General features: G+C 43.1%; 1 protein-coding gene across 4 annotated transcripts in view; it reads right to left on the bottom strand.

Annotated features, from left to right (window-relative positions):
- LOC149468331 (uncharacterized) overlaps positions 1–19,889 on the bottom strand; it is a 654,932-nt gene that overhangs the window by 475,664 nt on the left and 159,379 nt on the right. For 3 of the 4 annotated variants that reach the window (XM_089670290.1, XM_089670291.1, XM_089670299.1), the window contains one exon: positions 9,613–9,664. The gene's annotated coding sequence lies outside the window, so the exon portion shown is untranslated. Of the gene's footprint in view, positions 1–8,159; positions 8,329–9,612; positions 9,665–19,889 lie in introns of those variants that run through there. The other variant, XR_016311739.1, reaches the window with a different exon arrangement.

The raw sequence follows: 19,889 nt of genomic DNA, 5'->3' as shown, positions 1-19,889 counted from the left end.
GGATTAGTAGCTGATAAGCTGGAGGGTGGTAGGGCGGGATGGCTTACTAGCTGATGAGCGGGAGGGAGGGCAGAAAGTGCCAGCGCCTCGTGTGTGGACACTGCACACTCCCCATTCAGAGGTGCAGAGATAAAGAGGCTAGTTAGAGCTGAAGCTGCAAGTGCTTAAGTCACTGGAATGAATGATGTGAGTGCCGTGCATTCTTTCTGCTCTGTGTGCAAGGGCAGGGAGAGCTGTAGAGAGCCGCCCGCTGGGTTAGCTCAGCTGTGCTGTCACAGGGGAGCCGGGCAGTAGATAGTGGTGAGCACAGGGCTAGTGTTGGAAGTAGCGGAATGCCATTCCTCCATGTTCCAGCTGCAAAAAAAAGCCCTGAAAATCTCACTTTACTAGTTTCTTCCCCGGCCAGGAACACAAGGACCAGGAAATTACATTTTACATGCCACTTCTGGCTCATTAACAGAAAGGGAAGATCCATTTACTGATCTTCCTCCCATCTACCCAGCGGCACACAGCATGCTGGTTCTCGGTTCGCCCATGGGTGTAGAATCTGGAAATCCAGTGAAAGGAGGAGCTAAGATTGCTGGTGGGTGGATATCAGAAGAGAAGGTTTAGGGCCACCTTTTAGGAATAGTTCACCTTTCCACCAAATCTGTCAATGCACATGTTCACCTTTCAGAAAAAAATTTTTTTTACTCTTTTTCTATTTAACATACAAAAAAAAAAAAAAAAAAAAAAAAAAGGATGGTGATTGGCCGGCTGTAAGGGGTGGAGGAGGCCGGATTTTTTTTTTTTTTTAAGCATCTTGCAAAAAAGAGAAAGTAGCATGATTGGCCGGCTATAAGGGGAGGATGAGGAGGCAGGATTCTGTTTTGTGACACTATATGATATCTTTATTTTTCAAAACAATCCGTACACATCTATTACTTCATGTCTGTATAATCTATTTTTCTGCCTCCATCTAACATCCTCTGTGAGCTCCAAAACAACTCCTTTTCCCTCTCACTTCTGTTTTTGAAAATAACATGTGAGGTGAGACCGGCATTTTCCGAGATATGTGGAATCGATCTGGCAGAAGTGCTTGAGTGTAACTAGTTTTTTTTTTTTTACACATTTTTTACTAAACTTTCTAAACTTTTTATTTTTCTATCACATAGGGACAAAAGATCCCTATGTGATGCATTTTTGGTGACAGGTTCTCTTTAATGAGACATTAGGGTCTATAAAATCCCTGATATCTCACCTGCGCTTCAATGAAACTAATAGAGTGCAGGCTGCACTCCACTAGTTTCTTCACCAGCCATACTGGCTGGGGAAAGTGACATTTTATATGTCGCTTCAGTGTCATTAACAGGAATGGGAGATCAGCAAGCATTCTGTAAGGACTTGGGTCTGAGACTGTGACTTCTGTGATGCCCGGCTGTGGCTCTTCTCGCTGTGCTATCCTATGGACAACCTTGCCTTGCAGCTTGTTTCTGGGGAACCTTGAACTCCTTTCTCTACCCACGGACTTCCTGATTTAAGCCATGTCCCTACACTTTCTATTAGCCAGATTATTGTGCTCTTCTCCAGCCCGTATGTTGCTCCTTTCACTACTGTTGTCTTCTGTAGCTTCACTAACGCTCGTTACTGACCTTGGCTTGTATATCAACTTCACTTCTGTTCAGGGGCGGACTGACCATTTGGGAACTCAGGCAGTGCCGGAGGGCCCGGTGTCAGAAGGGGGCCCCATGAGATGCCACTGGTACCTTTCATAGGCTTTTTTGGGTGTGGTTTGAGTGTGGGCGAGTACACAGGGCCCCATGATCCCCTATTGCCCGGGGGCCCCATGAGTTGTCAGTCTGCCCCTGCTTCTGTTTGATCCCAAACTGAAACCATTCATTATCAACCTTTGGCTTAATGCTCGACTTCGCTTCCACTTAATCCCAACCGTAAACCACTTCTTACTGACCATTGGCTTGCTTACTGACTAGCTTTCTGCTTGATCCCTACCTGCTACATCTGCTACCACACTCCGGCTTAATCACCTCCTGGTGGGGTGATTCTGAGGAGCACGAGCTTGCACTAGCATGCAGCAAATACTATCTCCACAATCACACCTATATTAAGATTAAGGGAAACCCTACTGGCAAATTTAAAAAACAAATAGATTAAAATAGATTTATTTTTGCAGCCTATTGTAAAACAAATGCCTGCCTATTAGAAGGATGGGCAGGATATCACTGAATTGATTGAGAATATAGAGGTCACACAGAATACCATACTAGTTACTATTGATGTAAATTCATTATATACTAGCATCAGACATGAAGAGGGTATTGGAGCAGTTAAATGGGCTCTAAAGAATACACTGAGATCCATAGGAGGCAGAGGAAATTCATCATTCAATTACTAGAGATCGGCATGCTTAACAATGATTTCTGGTATGAAGGAGATTTTTGTCCAGAAAAAAAGTGTGGCAATGGGCGCAAAATTTGCACCTAGCCTAGCAAATATGTTCATGGCGAGATGGGAACATGAAGAAAGTTTTGGGAAGGTATGGAAAGGGTTAAGAACATGGAAGAGATTTACAGATGATATCCTGGTGATATGGAGTCACTACAGGTTTTTTTTAAAACACAGAAAATAATCCACGGTTTTTCCCAGACTATAAATGTTGAATCAGTAAATTTTCTAGATTTATGTATTTTTAAAGATAATGAGAGATTATATACAAAAACATACTTTAACCACTTGCCCTCCTGAGGATTTACCCCCCTTCCCGACCAGGCCTCTTTTTGCTACTCGGCGCTACACTAATTCAACTTATAATTGCGCGGTCATGCAATGCTGCACCCAAACGAAATTTCGGTGGTATTTGATCACCTGTGCGCTTTTTATTTTTCACGCTATAAACAAAAAAAGACCAAAAATTTTGAAAAACTATATTTTTTACTTTCAGCTATAAAAAATATATAGTAAACTCAAAGTTAGTTATAAATTTAGGACAAAATGTATTCTGCTACATGTTTTTGGTAAAAAAAATCCCAATAAGTGTACATTGATTGCTTTGTGTGAAAGTTATAGCGTCTACAAACTATATTATAGATACTGCAATTTACGCCATTTTTTTGCTATTCAGCACTGCGCTAGTTTAACGGACAATTGCGCGGTCATGCAATACAGTACATAAATTAAATTTACATGCTTTATTTCCCACAAATTGAGCTTTCTTTCGGTGGTATTTGATCACCTTTTTTTTTTGCGCTATAAAAAAAAAAATTCTGACAATTTTGAGAAAAAAAAACAATATTTTGGACTTTTTGCGTTATGGCGTATACAAATGGCGGGAAAGATACTGGGATTTTTTTTTTTTATTATACTAATAATGGCGGAGATCTATGACTTATGGCGGTGATCAGTGATTTATGACAGTGATCAGCGACTTATGGCAGGACTGCGGCGGACATTATGACACGGGGGGGGGGAACTGACTTGGGGTCATTGACATCCCCAGTGACACCAATACAGTGAGTGCAAAAAAAAAAAAAAAACACTGACACTGTACTAATGGCACTGGGGAGGAAGGAGTTAACTTTTTTATTCAATGAAAGGGTTAACTGTGTGAGGGGAGTGTTTTACTAGGGGACGGGGTGTGTACTGCACAGGAACACGCTGATACGGAGAGATAAACTCTTCTCTCCGGATCAGCATGTCAGGAGCTGACAGGAAACTGACAGAAAGCAGAGGTTCAGTGTAAACACTACAGCCGTGCTCTCTGTCAGTGATTGCCGCTAATCGCCGGTACAGGCAGGTACTGACACCCGCGGCTGCAATCGGCGGTGCAGGTATGTCGGTGGCGCGCCTCGCACGCACCCCCTACCTGTTTTGCAAATCCACGTTTTAAAACGTGGTTTTGCGCAGCCGTGCCGCCCTGCCACCGTATTTCTAGAGTCGCTGGTCGGCAAGAAGTTAAGGAGACAGATAAGAATGAATACATTCCTACCTCCAATTGTCACCATCCACAATGGATTCAGGGGATACCGAAGGGGCAGTTTAGTCGCATAAGAAGAAATTGTTCGAGGCTTACGGATTAGATTGATCAAACTGAACTGATTAAACAAAGGTTTGTTCAAAAAGGGTATGATCCAGGTAGATTGGAAAAACTGAGATTTGAAATCAGTAAAGAATACATGAGGGACAGGAAGATAAAAACACTAAAAGAAATGAGACCTAAAAAAGAAGATATTAAGCTGGAATTTGCTTTTATTTCCAACTTCAGTTGCCAATATGGAGATGGAGGAGATTATGTGTAAGTATTGGCCTATATTAAAAAGGGATAACATTTTGGGCCCATTGTTACTGTCAGGGATCGTACCCTCGCCGACGCACATCTATTCGCTGGAGCCGGATCCCTGTCAGCCGTGGCGATACGCATTCGCGGGAGTGTGTGGTTATGCGCATGCACACCGGCGTGCACGTCATCGCAAAGCAGGCTATTTAAATCCCAAACACACTTTAGCCTATGCCTTCTGGTCTACAACGTCCTGTACTCCATAACCTGATTCTGTTGCCTGTATCTGATCTGACCCTGACTAAGAAAGAACTCCGCCTGCACCGACCCGGCTTATCCATGACTATTCGCTTGCCTGCTCCCTTGTACCTGATCTACCCGATTGATCCTGACTTGGCTTGTCTGATGCTGCTGCACCTACGTTCCTGTATCCATACCTGGCCTGCTTCCTGGTTACCGCCATACCTACCTGCTGCTGAAACTACGTTCCTGTATCGTACCTGGCCTGTATCCTGGTTACCGCCAGACCTGCTGCTGAACCTAGGTTCCAGCATCCGCACCTGGCCTGTATCCTGGTCGCCGCCATACCTACCTGCTGCTGCACCTACGTTCCTGCATCCGCACCTGGCCTGTATCCTGGTCGCCGCCATACCTACCTGCTGCTGCACCTACGTTCCTGCATCTGCACCTGGCCTGTATCCTGGTTGCAACCATACCTACCTGCTGCTGCACTTATGCTCCTGCACCCGCACCTGGCCTGCACCCGGATCTTCTGAGTCATCACCTGCCTACAGTCATCTCAAGACCCACCAGGCAGTCGTGCCACTCCTGGCTCGGTGCCCTCTGACCCCACTATCAGGGGCTCCGAGCGGGAGTAGAAAGAGGACGCCCTCCTCTCCACGTCAGGCTCCCCAACCAGGTACGTGACAGTTACCAAATAAACCTGGGTTTATATATAGAAAGGCATCGAATCTACAGACCAAGCTGGTTAAAAATATCATTTCCCCTCCAAGGAAAAATCCAATTAAGATGTTTGATCTCAAAGGGTTTTTCCCATGTAAAAAGTGTCATATTTGTAAAACAACAGGGATGAAAACTAGGAAAATAGAGAGCTTTACGTCACAGGTTATGAAGAAAGAATTTAAGATTGATTAGTTCATTACATGCACTACCCCTTATGTGACCTATTTATTGGAAAGTTCATGTAAACTTCAATATGTAGGCAGAACGACTAGGCCACTGTATAAAAGACTCAGAGAACATCTCCAATATGAAGAAGGGGAAGAAGGACCATAATTTGTCCAGGCATTTTAGAGACGTCCACAAATGTGATCCAACACAATAACGATTTTGTGGAATAGATAAAGTGGAGGGACACTGGAGAGGAAGTAACACAATTACAGAAATCTCTAAAAATGAAATGTTTTGAATTTTCCAACTGGACACTTTGAAACCTAAAGGTCTGAATGTTGATCTGGACCTTAATTGTTTTATTTCAGACACAGAAATAGTTTTATTATATATTAAATAGGGATTTAAGTCTAAATTTTATAGTTGTCCACGTCCCATCTCCTATACCCAGCTCTGGGATATTAGCATACTGGTGGAGTGTAATGGTAATTACTATTTATATTCTAGCTGGGCTTTTAGCTCATTACAGAGATATCATTTGGATGACGAGTTCTATTAGTTTCTAGTCTATTTGTTATTTTAGAATATTTAGGGGATTAGGAGTAGTTGCCTTTCTGCTGGATTATAGGTATTTTAGATTAACTATTGGTATTTTAATACATGGTAATTGGGTTTTATCATAACTGTGTCTAGGTGCCTTATTTGTATTTTTAAACTCATTAATGTTTAACCAAAATTGTATAGTTTTATATAGGGGTAAAATATTCCCATTTATTTGTCCACTAATAGATTTACGAGGTATAATATGCTATGGGGATTATTTATAGGATTCATTTGCATATAGTGTTATGGATATTGTATATTAATAACAATTAATTTATTCATATTTATTTATGAGATAGCCGGGGGATTTTTTTAAAAATTGTGAATTTATTATTATTTATTTATCTAATATTTATTTGAATAGTGGATGGATAGTGCATATACAATTGATACCACTAGATGGCGTTGGGTATACTATTATGCATTGCTGCTATTGTTATTGTATGTAAGTATATATGTGCGGGTATAGCGTGTTATGCCAGTTATGCCCCCCTGATATGTATATAGAGCATTATACATACTTGCATTTATATACTGGCCCATTTGAGTTGATGGTTTTCATTTATTTTATCAGTGGGCTAATGCCCTATTTCAAGATGGCGCAATCGGTCTGTGTTAAGGGGAGGAGTGAGAGTATATAAGTGGCCGCCGATCTGACGTACACACCCTTTGCGAAGAAGTCGGAAGTGACGAAACGCGTCAAGGACGTGACGTCGGACATAGACCGGAAGTTGCGGAGTGGCCATCTTGATTGAAGTTTATTCACTGATTGACGTTTTTTCTGAGGATTCATGTTCCCCGCAATGGAGGATAATGTGTTTTACTATTGTTTTAATTGTAAGCATAACTTTAATAAACTAGACCCTTTTTCTAAGACTTACTACACTCTAAGGATCTTGTTCTTTGACCCATGTCATGATGCCATATGGAGATTGAACAGGGCAGGGATTATCAGATGAGGAGAACCATTTATACTTGTGGAAGTGTTTAGTCCGGTAAGGTGCATGGTGTGTAAGGTGACGGGGAGTGGATTCACATTACACTAATGCTGTGAAAAATAAGGGGAGCACTTTTTGGTTTCCCAAAGGATATTGCACAATTATATGTTTTTTGTCTGAGGAAATACCGATGGGAGAAAAGGACGGCTCGGAGCACCAGTTTTTGTGGATTATTATGAGATTAAAAGTCATTTACAAGTTTTCATAGGGTAAGGATGTTTAATACAGCCGCTTAGAAGTGGACACTGAGTGGCTTGACACTTTATTAGCACCGGGTGGTTATTATATTCCCTAATGTTTTGTGGGGTAATGCACTATGTAGAATTTTCTTTTTGAGGAACACATGGATATAAAGAATGCCTTTATGAAGGTGAATTAATTTTAGGAGCACAAATTCACATTGATTTAAGGATATCACGGACGTCAAGAGACTGTTTTCCTAAATACTATCTCCACCATCAGGAGCTCTGGTGAAGACCGGTTGGTACTTAGACCCTGCACCTCGGGTAAGCCTGCATCATCCATTAGGATGACCTGCCAGTGTACTTATCCTGCTGGTCTGTGGGAACCTCTCTACTGCTATACCTACTGGTCTTCGGGCCTGACCCCAGGCCAAGACCTATTCACTGATCTACCTCCCCTCTACCCAGCAGCATCAATCATTCTGGTCATGAGTTTCAGATGGGGACAAAAAGTCCGGAAAAAATAATGAGGGTGCATGGGGTTAAAAGGCATTCTTGGGGGCATGTGGAAGAAATCCAGCAGAAGTGCTTGGGTAGAACTTTAATTTTTTACACAATTTTTTCTAAGTCTTTTTTTCCCCATCACATAGGGGACATAAAGTCCCTCATGTGATGCATTTTTGGTGACTGACTCTTGATGTCTCACCTGCTCTGCAATGAAACTAATAGAGTGCAGTTCTCGTACTGGCTGGGAAAAGGGACACCGCCACCCAGAAGTAATTCTTATATGTCCCTTCTGAGTCATTAACGGGAAGGGGAGATCAACAAATGGACATTCACAGATCTCCCTAACATCTAGAGAAAGTTTGGGTCCACCATAATTTAATAAATAATCATAAAAAATAATAATATAATAATAATAGATTTAATTCAATAATATAATCAAACCAAAAACACTGAAATTTGAAATACAGAGGCAAATTCGCACATCGCTGAGCCAAGTCGCAAAATCGTTTTCAGTGTCTGATGACGAATTTCCCCACGAATCATTATCACTCAATTCTGCAAGTGGTTCTGATTTACTATCGCTGTTCTAAAACCGCTTTTGACGTAAAGGGACGCTTCTTGGACGCCATGGACTTTTCTAAGTTTCCAGGCAGAAAGAACAGTCAAAATGCAGGCAGGGCGCAGGACAAAGCAGTAGGGACAAAATATATGTGAAATGCATTGAAACAGCAATGACAGCAAAAATGACATTTTTAAAAAATTTCAAATTTCCCGCCCGTACGTCCCGATGTCACAGGGACCGGAACACGGAACACGGATGCCGGCATCGGCCGGAGGAGATGGCCGGGGACGCTGCAGGGGACACATCGCGGGAGCGAAGGACAAGGTAAGTGCTGCAGGGACCCCCTTAGCAACTCCGCATGATAAGCCCGAGAGTAGCTCGGGGTAACCGCTCTTGGTAGTGAAATTTTACCCCGAGCTACACTCGGGAAAACCGCTAAGGAGGTTAAGCATCTTGCAAAAAAGAGAAAGGAGCGTGATTAGCTGGCTATCAGGGGAGCAGACCAGATTTTTTTTTTTTTTTAAGAGTCTTGCAAAAAAGAGATTAACTGGATAGCTATAAGGGAAGGAGGAGGCCTGATTTTTTTTTTCTAAAACAGGTCTGGTTCTAAAATGCAACTCAACAGACATGTTATGAACAAGCCTTTATTTAGAATTACTGCTCTGGATGGTGCTAATGTGAGACCCCTTCAATATAATGTAATGACCACCCAGCCCAGAGAATGAGTATATGCAACTTTCTGAAAACAGAACTAAACTTCCATTGCCATAATCAGTGAGCAGGCAGGCTTTTTATTGCTAAAGAGACATGCAGTGTTTCTGCAGTAAAATACAGCTGCCCGCCTGCCCGCTGTCTTCTCTGGCTATGTAAACTGAGCTGCACATGCGTATGGTCACTGTGTGCTGGGATGATGACCTCCTGAGCATGTGCAGAAATGACTTCATCCTGCACCAGCCAACGAAGATGGCTGATAGCTAACACTGCCAGGGGAATCATATGCACGGTCGTGTGTGAAGATATGCGCATGTGTATAATACAACTCTCAAAAACAAGAACTATACGTGCCCTAACTCATGCACATGCGTAAGCACATTAACATGGTCAGCACACTCACGCACATGAGCTTGAGCGAGCATGGGTGTTTGGCACCCACTTGCCTGGTTGCGGTGACATTCAGATGGTAGGGTTAGAATTTGGCGTAAAAAACATGAAAGCATGAATCCATCCTGCCTTGTATCCTACGGTTCAGGTGGCTGGTGGTGGTATAATACACACACATCAATTCAGGGAAGTCAAACCTCTTGCTCTATATGTTGAATTTATTCCAGGTAACAACTGCACAACAATGGTTGAGCTTACCTGCACCTGGTGAAGAGAGGGGACACTTGAAACGGTCGTGCAACTGTTAAACCTGAAATGAATTAAACATATTGAGTGAGACATTTTGGAATGCAACGACTTTCCTGGATTGATAGGTCTCTGTGACAGTTTGGAGCCTGTCAGTTACCGGCTATATTTATATATACTGTATCTCTAATCTTACAAATGTATCGGGCTACATTGGATCCAGTCAAGCTCTGTATATATATCTCCAAAGGCCAATTATACATGACAGAAGCAGAGCACACTGGAGAGTGCAGATAAAACCACTTTAATAAAGAAAACATTTACATTTTACCTGCATATAAGTGAGTTGATCAGTGCCTATCACCAGAATCTGCTCATCCTGAGGTATACCATATTCCAGTTAACTATGGAAACTTTCCCCCAATTGTTTGGGATTTTTACAGGCAGAAATACTCAAATATGAATAAAAGTAAAACAATTTTTTGTAGTTTCACAATAAATAAAACAATACTTATAAAATACAGTCATGGCAAAAATTACTAGCACCCCTACATTTCTGTCAGACAATGCACCAGTTCGCCCCAGAAAATTGTTGCAATTATAAATGTTTAGGCATTCTCATATTTATTTCTTTTGTTTGTATTGGTATGAGACAAAAGTGCAGGAACAAAAAGCCAAATCTGACACATTAAATGCAAAATGCCAAAAATGGACTGGACAAAATTATTGGTACCTTCAACCCACCAGTTACAGTACATAGGAAAACTTGAAATGTACAATTTGTCATGCAAGACCCCAAGCGTTTCAGAGTCATAATGCTCCTTCTTAAGTGATATTTCTGCATGAAAGATAGTGTGATCTATGGAACAGAAATTGCAATTGCTCTTTATGATAGATGTCTGCACAGATAAGGGCAAAAAGCATCCATCTAAGATGATAATTAGTATTGGATGTTGGAACAGAAGACAATTTTCTACAAGAGAAACAAAATGTATAAATATATATATGTATCAAAACATTCCTTTAGAAGTATATTAAAGTAGAGGCAAATATTTCAGTGGGGGGGCATTAAACAGAGGCTCCCAAGTCACCAAAACAAACATATCCACCAAGTCAATATACTCACCAAATTGTAATCGATCTTATTTATTTTGGTGATTTGGGTGCCTCTAGTTATTGCCCCCACTGAAATATATGCCTCTACTTCAATATACTTTCAAAAGAAAATCTTTGATTGAGATATATATAACACTAACACTAACACACACACACACACACACACACACACACACACACACACACACACACACACACACACACACACACACACACACACACACACACACACACACACACACACACACACACACACACACACACACCTCAGTATATGTATGTATATATATATTGTGGGATTAGCTCAGGTGGGGGATCTCCTTCCCTGGGACAAAGGTAGACCGCACAGCAGGCTTTTGTCAAAATCTGACTGGTTGTCAGCTTTATTTAAAAGGTTTGCAGAAAAATAAACAAAACATGAAAATAAATCCTTGCCATCCAGGCACTAACTAAACAAAAGGCTTTTCCTCTCTCAGAGGTGAAGGGCTTCTCCCTGTCACCAAAATAAAACAAAAGCAAACCTTTTCTTGTAGGTATAGTCCATACACACAGCTCTCTCAGAACACCTCTCTGAGTCCCAGGCCACGAGCAACTCCTTGCTCCAGCCCTGCCTTATTTATACCACCTGTTGGTGGGTATCAGTGGAGCCCAAACTCTGGTCCGGATCCACCTGCTTAACTGTGGCCCCGAAAACCCGGAGTCGACTCCACCTAAACGGTCAGGTATGAGCATATGCGAGGTGACACATAGCGTCCCTCTATCACCTCGCCGTTCATCCTGTCACATATCCCCCCCCTCTGCTCAAGCCCCTGCGGCTGAGCAACTGTCCCAACCAGACAATGGACCCGGGAGAGGGCATCTACATTACTTTGCAGTTTCCCCGCTCTGTGTTCCACTGTGAATTTGAACACTTGTAGCGCGAGAAACCACCTTGTCACTCGACTGTTTTTCTCCTTATTATCACACATCCATTTGAGCGGGGCATGATCAGTAACCAACTTGAACGGTCTTCCTAACAGGTAATATTTCAGGGCCTCCAAGGCCCATTTGATGGCCAAGCATTCCTTCTCCACAATGGCATAGTTTCTCTCATGTTTGTTGAGCTTTCTACTTAGGAAGACCACAGGGTGCTCCTCCCCATCTCTGATTTGGGACAGTACCGCACCTAGTCCCACGTCAGAGGCATCAGTTTGTACCACAAACTCTGTTGTGAAATCTGGAGTCACAAGCACAGGTTGAGCACAGAGAGCTTGTTTCAGCCTTTGAAATGCGGTCTCCGCCTCAGGGTTCCACTTAATCATGACTGACCCCCTACCTTTTGTCAGATCTGTCAGTGGGGCTGCAATGGTGGCAAAATTGGGGATAAACCGCCTGTAGTATCCCGTGATTCCAAGAAATGCCCGGACTTGTTTTTTATTTACAGGTTGGGGCCACTTTTGAATTGCCTCAATTTTATTGATCTGAGGCCTAATGAGACCTCGACCAATGATGTAGCCAAGATATTTGGCCTCCTCTAAGCCAATGGCACACTTTCTGGGGTTGGCGGTAAGACCTGCTTCCCGCAGCGAATCTACGACCGCTTGCAAGAGGGACAAATGAGATTCCCAGTCGGGACTGTGGACGACGACATCGTCCAAATAGGCAGCTGCATATTGGCGATGTGGTCTCAACGTCTTGTCCATCATCCTTTGGAATGATGCAGGAGCCCCATGCAAACCAAACGGCATCCGCTTATACTGAAAGGACCCCTCGGGGGTGGAGAATGCTGTCTTTTCTTTTGCAGCTTCCGTTAAAGGAATCTGCCAATAGCCTTTGGTCAGATCTAAGGTGGTTATGTACCGAGCCGTTCCCAACCTGTCAATGAGCTCATCCACCCGAGGCATCGGGTACGCATCAAACTTAAGACACACTGTTCAGTTTCCTGAAATCATTACAGAAACGAATTGTTCCATCTGGTTTTGGGACCAACACTATGGGACTCGACCACTCACTGTGAGATTCCTCAATCACTCCCAACTCTAACATGTCCTTTATTTCCTTTGCCACCGCTTCCCGCCTGGCCTCGGGAATTCTATAGGGCTTGACATTTACGCGGACCCCGGGCTGGGTAACTATGTCATGCTGTATGACAGTCGTCAGTCCAGGTAGGTGGGAGAAGAAATCTCCATTTTTCCTCACAAACTCCTTAACATCATCTTGTTGGGCTACTGACAAGGTTTCCGTTATAGGTACCTGAGGGGCCACGGGAACCACGTCCTTTTGGGGTCTTGGTACTGCCAACAAACTTTCCCTGTCTTTCCAAGGTTTTAAGAGATTCACATGATAGATTTGTTCGGGTTTCCTTTTTCCTGGCTGGTAAACTTTATAATTTACTTCCCCCACTTTCTCCCTAATTTCAAAGGGACCTTGCCACTTTGCGAGGAATTTACTTTCCACGGTGGGGACTAGCACCAGCACTCTATCCCCAGGGTTGAAGGTACGGATCCTGGCACCCCGGTTATAAACCCTTCTCTGGACCTCCTGGGCTTGCTCCATGTATTCCCGAACAAGTGGCATGACAGCTGCGATTCTATCCTGCATCTGTGAGATATGCTCGATGACACTTCTATAGGGCGTGGGCTCTCCCTCCCAGGTTTCTTTTGCGACATCTAGCAATCCCCTGGGATGTGTACCATACAGTAATTCAAAAGGTGAATATCCTGTAGATGCCTGAGGTACTTCTCGTATAGCAAACATGAGATATGGTAGCAAAAAATCCCAATTTCTCCCATCTTTGTCCACCACCTTTTTTAACATATTCTTAAGGGTCTTGTTAAACCTTTCCACAAGCCCATCGGTTTGGGGGTGGTAGACCGAAGTACTGAGATAGGGAGATTTTGAACAATTTGCATAACTCTTTCATAACTCTAGACATAAATGGCGTGCCCTGATCCGTTAATATCTCCTTTGGAATACCTACACGACTAAACACCCGGACAAGCTCTTTGGCGATATTTTTAGCTGAGGTATTACGCAAGGGGATGGCTTCAGGATACTGGGTGGCATAGTCAAGTATAACCAGTATGTGCTGATGGCCCTGGGCAGACTTTACTACTGGACCCACTAGGTCCATGCCCACTCTTTCAAACGGTACTTCAATTATGGGTAGAGGTACTAGCGGACTGCGAAAATGGGGTGAGGGCGCAGAAAATTGACATTCCGGACATGACTCACAATGCGCTTTGACGTCTCCATGTAAGCCTGGCCTGGGTTATTCTCTCCTTTGTTTTCTCTACACCCAGGTGTCCACCCATTATATGCCCATGGGCTAAATCCAGTACCATCCGGCGAAAGGGTTTGGGGACCACTAACTGTTCTACCACCTCCTCCCCTTGCTTTACCACTTGATACAGCAAGTTATTGTTAAGAGCCATGTAGGGAAAAGACACCGCTACATCATTTTCCACTGGTTCCCCATCAATCATTTTAATGTTTTCACGGGCTCTATTAAGTGTGGAATCTTTCAGTTGTTCCGTACAAAAATCCTCTTTTCTGACCTCTAGGTCAGGCACCACATTCTGTCCACTCTCACTAGAGCCAGCGATCATCTCTTGTTCTATATCCTCAGTGTCTGGGGTTGTATCCAACTCCTCCTGCTCCCCAGCCATTACAGAGAAAGGAAAAAGGTCTAAACCTTCCTTGGACACACCAACAGTTTCCCCTTCCACCTTGCCGTCAAAGGGGTCAGGAGTGAGTTCAGGATTTTTCAGTGTTTCCCCAGCAGGGGGAGCTCGGTCCTCCTGACTCCCCTCCTTATCCCATAACTTCCAGAAATAGGGAAAATCTCTCCCCACTATGGCTTCATGAAGCAGAGAGGGCACCACCCCCACAGAATGGGTCACAGGGCCCAGGGAGTACCAATCTCCACCAGAGCAGTCTGGTAATTACGTGTATCACCATGAATACAAATAACTCCAATAGTGCTAGGGTGTAAGCTTGCAGGGTTTACCAAATCACTCTTAGCTAAGGTCACCACACTACCCGAGTCTAGCAGAGCAGTTACTGGCTTTCCATCAATGGCAATCACACACATTTGCTTTTCCATGCGTTTCTGACATGCTGCAGTACATACCACCTGTGCAAAAAGAGACATGCGTTTTCCTAGATAAGCATTTTCACATTGCATAGGTTCATCATTTAACGGACAGTTTGCAGCAATATGACCTAATGCATGACAACGATAACATATTATATGTTCAGTGCTTAGACCTCTAAACGGCTTTGGGGACCTTCCTGACCTATTTGGCCAGTCTCTAGGTCCTAAGCCTACAGTCTCATTATCTGACACAATAGTCTTATCATTTTTTCCTGAGCCTTTGGCCCATGGAACAGTCTTACCGGATCTTCCGGATAGTTTTCCACCCCTAGTGACATTGGGGTACGGCCCAGGTGAATGAAAAAAGTCCTCAGCGGCTGCATATCTCTCCACCAGGTCCACTAGCTCGTTTGCAGATTTAGGGTCTCCACGGCCGACCCACTTCCTCAAAGTGGCAGGGAGTGCACGCAAATATTGGTCCATGACCAAACGCTCCACAATCTGAGGGCCTGACAATACCTCTGGCTGGAGCCACTTTTTGGAGAGATGTATCAAATCAAACATCTGAGATCTGGGTGGTTTGTCAGCCCTGTAATGCCATTGATGCACCCGCTGAACCCGGACTGCAATGGTGACGCCCAGGCGTGCAAGGACCTCAGCCTTCAGTTTCTCATAGTCCTGGGCATCCCCTGGTTCCAGGTCATAATAGCCTTTTTGGGATTCACCTGTCAAAAATGGTGCAAGCAGTCCTGCCCATTGCTCCTTTTTCCATCCTTCCCGAACAGCAACCCTTTCAAAAGTTGTGAGGTAGGCCTCCACATCATCCGCAGGTGTCATCTTCTGCAAAACATAGCTGGCCCGCGCCATTTTCTGCTCTACTGGCAGTGGATCTGCCGATTCCTTCTTTAATTCTAATAGGTGTTGGGCCACCTGCTTAAGGAGCTCTCGGTCTGCTTCCTGGGCCTCCGCAAACTGGCGATTTGTCTCCCGTTGTGCTGCATTGGCCTGCAGCAAGGCTCTTATTATTTCCTCCATCTTCCCACTTGCTCAGGAAGTTGCCCGCATCCTCCACCATATGTGGGGTTAGCTCAGGTGGGGGATCTCCTTCCCTGGGACAAAGGTAGACCGCACAGCAGGCTTTTGTCAAAATCTGACTGGTTGTCAGCTTTATTTAAAAGGTTTGCAGAAAAATAAACAAAACATGAAAATAAATCCTTGCCATCCAGGCACTAACTAAACAAAAGGCTTTTCCTCTCTCAGAGGTGAAGGGCTTCTCCCTGTCACCAAAATAAAACAAAAGCAAACCTTTTCTTGTAGGTATAGTCCATACACACAGCTCTCTCAGAACACCTCTCTGAGTCCCAGGCCACGAGCAACTCCTTGCTCCAGCCCTGCCTTATTTATACCACCTGTTGGTGGGTATCAGTGGAGCCCAAACTCTGGTCCGGATCCACCTGCTTAACTGTGGCCCCGAAAACCCGGAGTGGACTCCACCTAAACGGTCAGGTATGAGCATATGCGAGGTGACACATAGCGTCCCTCTATCACCTCGCCGTTCATCCTGTCACAATATATACACACACACACACACACACATACATACAGGTATATAACTTGTATATAATTCTCTTCTGTTCCACCATCCCAATACTATTTATCATCTTATATGGATGCTTTTGCAATTATCTGTGTAGACATCTATCATAAATAGCAATTGGTGGGGAGTGTTTTGCAGTTACTTCCCTTTTCACACTTTTTTTATTGTATTGACTGATACTAATGCAGCCTTCTTTACTTACCATATCACTTAGGCAGCCCCAGTGACTGTTTTTAACTTTTCACTCACTATAGTGTGAGCAGGAGCGGACTGACCATTTGGAAACTTGGGCACTGCCCGAGGGCCAAGGGTCAGTAGGGGGCCCCATGAGATGCCCCTGGTACCTTTTTCATAGGCATTTTTGAGTTTGGGCAAGGACACAGGGGCCCCATGATCCCCTATTGCCCGGGGCCCCATGAGTTGTCAGTTCGCCCCTGAGTGTGAGTATTGCATTCTTATATAGATATATTGATTTTGATGCATCGTATATATAATGATATTCTATACATTCTAAAATTGCAATTTCAGTTCCATAGATTACCCCACTCTCTATTCAGAAATACCCCGAAGAAAGAGCTTTATGACTTTGAAACACTCGGGATCTTGTATGACAAATTCTACATTTCAAGTTTTCAAAGTGGCACATAATTGTGAAGTGGAAGGAAAATGAGAAATGGTTTTCAAAATTTTTTATAAATAAATATGTGAAAAGTGTGGCGTGCATTTGTATCCAGCCCCCCGGAGTCAATACTTTGTAGAACCCCTTTAACTGCAACTACAGCTGCAAGTCTTTTTGGGGATGTCTCTACCAGCTTTGCACATCTAGAGAGTGAAATTTTTGCCCATTCTTCTGTGCAAAATAGCTCAAGATCTGTCAGACTGGATGGAGAGTGTCTGTGAACAGCAATTTTCAAGTCTTGCCACACATTCTCAATTGGATTTAGGTCTGGACTTTGACTGGGCCATTCTAACACATGAATATGCTTTGATCTAAACCATTCCATTGTAGCTCTGGCTGTATTTTTAGGGTCGTAGTCCTGCTGGAAGATAAACCTCCACCCCAGTCTCAAGTCTTCTGAACACTTTAACAGGTTTTCTTTTAACCACTTCAAGTCCGGATACTTTCACCCCCTTCCAGGCCAATTTTCAGCTTTCAGCGCTATCACACTTTGAATGACAATTGTGCAGTCATGCAAGACTGTACCCATATGAATTTTTTAGCATTTTTTTGAGACTGATAAAGCTTTATTTTGGTGGTATTTATTCACCATTGGGATTTTTATTTTTTTGCTATATAAATGAAAAAGTCCAAATATTTTGAAAAAAAGTGTTTTTCTTTTAACATTTTGCAAATACATAATATTTCATCATAAATCTTGGCCAACACTTATTCAGTTATCTTTTTAGTAAAAAAAATAACCCAAATTAGTGAATAACCAAAAATTATAATTTAAAAAAAAATTATATTTTAATATTATTTATTTATTTATTTTACATACTGTCACCCTAGCAGTACAGTGTCACCATGGTGACAATATACTACTTGTGGGGGTGATGAAGATTTTTTTTTTTTTACACTGATTGCCTTTACACCCATAAAAGCTGTAAAAGCAATAATTTCTCCTTCTCTCTGGCTGCATTCTTGCAGCCATTGACAAATACTGTGTGAGCTGTGATTGGTCACAGCTTGTCAAATGGTACAAGTGTGTTGTGAATAGCCTTCTACCATGTGACCTCTGTGATCATTCACAGATGTCACACGTAGTAAGCAATGATGTCAGAAGTGACATCTTGCTTACTACTCTGCATGTGATCACTGATTGGCTAATCAGTGATCACATGATCGGGACCTCACACGACGATCGGTGTTCCACTGGGTCCGAAGGACACTCCCAGGGAGCGAGCACACCCAGGGAGAGGGCCACTCGCCCATGCGCTGCCACCGTCCAGCCCTTTATATACAACGGCCGGACGGCAGGTGGTTAAGATTGCCCTGTATTTGGCTCCATCCATCTTCCCATCAACTCTGACCAGCTTCCCTGTTCTTGCTGAAGAAAAGCATACCCACAACATGATGCTGCTACCACCAGGTTTCACGGTGGGGATGGTGTGTTCAGGGTGATGTGATTTGCAATGTTAGTTTTCTACCACACATAGCGTTTTGCTTTTAGGACAAAACGTTCAATTTTGGTCTCATCTGACCAGAGCAATTTCTTCCACGTGTTTGCGGTGTTCCCCACATGTCTTCTCTCAAACTGCAAACTGGACTTCTTATGGCTTTCTTTCAACAATGGCTTTCTTCTTGCCACTCTTTCATAAAGGCCAGATTTGTGGAGTGCACAACTAATAGTTCTCCTGTGGACAGATTCTCACACCTGAGCTATGGATCTCTGCAGCTCCTCCACAGTTACCATGAGCCCCTTGGCTGCTTCTCTGATTAATGCTGTCCTTCCCCTGCCTGTCAGTTTAGGTGGACGGCCATGTCTCGATAGGTTTGCAGCTGTGCCACTCTTTCCATTTTCGAATGATGGATTGAACAGTGCTCCGTGAGATGTTCAAAGCTTGGGATGCTTTTTTATAACATAACCCTGCATTAAAACTCTCCACAATTTTATCCCTGACCTGTCTCGTGTGTTCCATAGCCTTCATGATGCTGTTTGTTCACTAATGTTCTCTAACAAACCTTTGAGGGCTTCAAAGAACAGCTGTATTTATACTGATATTAAATTATACATAGATGGAATGATTAGATGATTTCTGAAGGCAGTTGGTTCCACTAGATTTTACTTGGGGTATCTGAATACAAATGCACGCCCCGCTTTTTGAAAACCATTTCTCATTTTCCTTCCACTTCACAATTATGTGCCACTTTGTGTTGGTCTATCACATAAAATCCCAATAAAATATATTTACGTTTTTGGTTGTAACATGACAAAATGTAGACAATTTCAAGGGGTATGAATACTTTTTCAAGGCACTGTATATACCATAGTTTGTGGTCTATAACTTTCCTACAGACTAAATAATAAACACTGATTTGAGATATTTTCACCAAAGAAATGTAGCAGAATACATGTTGGCCAAATTTAGGAAGAACAATTATTTGTTTGCAAAATTGTATAACAGAAACGAAGAAAAATGTGTTTCTTTTTTCAAAAATGTTTTTTTTTTTTAATTTAGCAAAAAATAAAAAACTGAGTGGTGATTGGTGGTATTTAACTGCTTCCCGTTTGCCCTATAGCAGAAATACTGTTATAGGTCGGCACGGGTGCACAAAATCACATATATATATATATATATATATATATACACATACATATACACATGCGAGTTTGCATTTATAGGTAGGGGGCACGCGCTCCTTACCTGCGCCATCATTCGCGGCTGCGGCCATCAATCACCAAGTTCCAGCCGGTGATTACTCGTGATTACTTGCCGTGCACGGTGATTGCCAACCATCTCCAAAAACAGTTCTCCTCCCTGTCAGCTCCTGCACACTGC

The sequence above is a fragment of the Staurois parvus genome, unplaced genomic scaffold (assembly GCF_062004578.1).
Source record: "Staurois parvus isolate SC_StPar_1 unplaced genomic scaffold, SC_StPar_1.0 ptg000089l, whole genome shotgun sequence".
Taxonomy (NCBI): domain Eukaryota; kingdom Metazoa; phylum Chordata; class Amphibia; order Anura; family Ranidae; genus Staurois; species Staurois parvus.
This window is presented reverse-complemented; position numbering and strand designations above follow the sequence as displayed.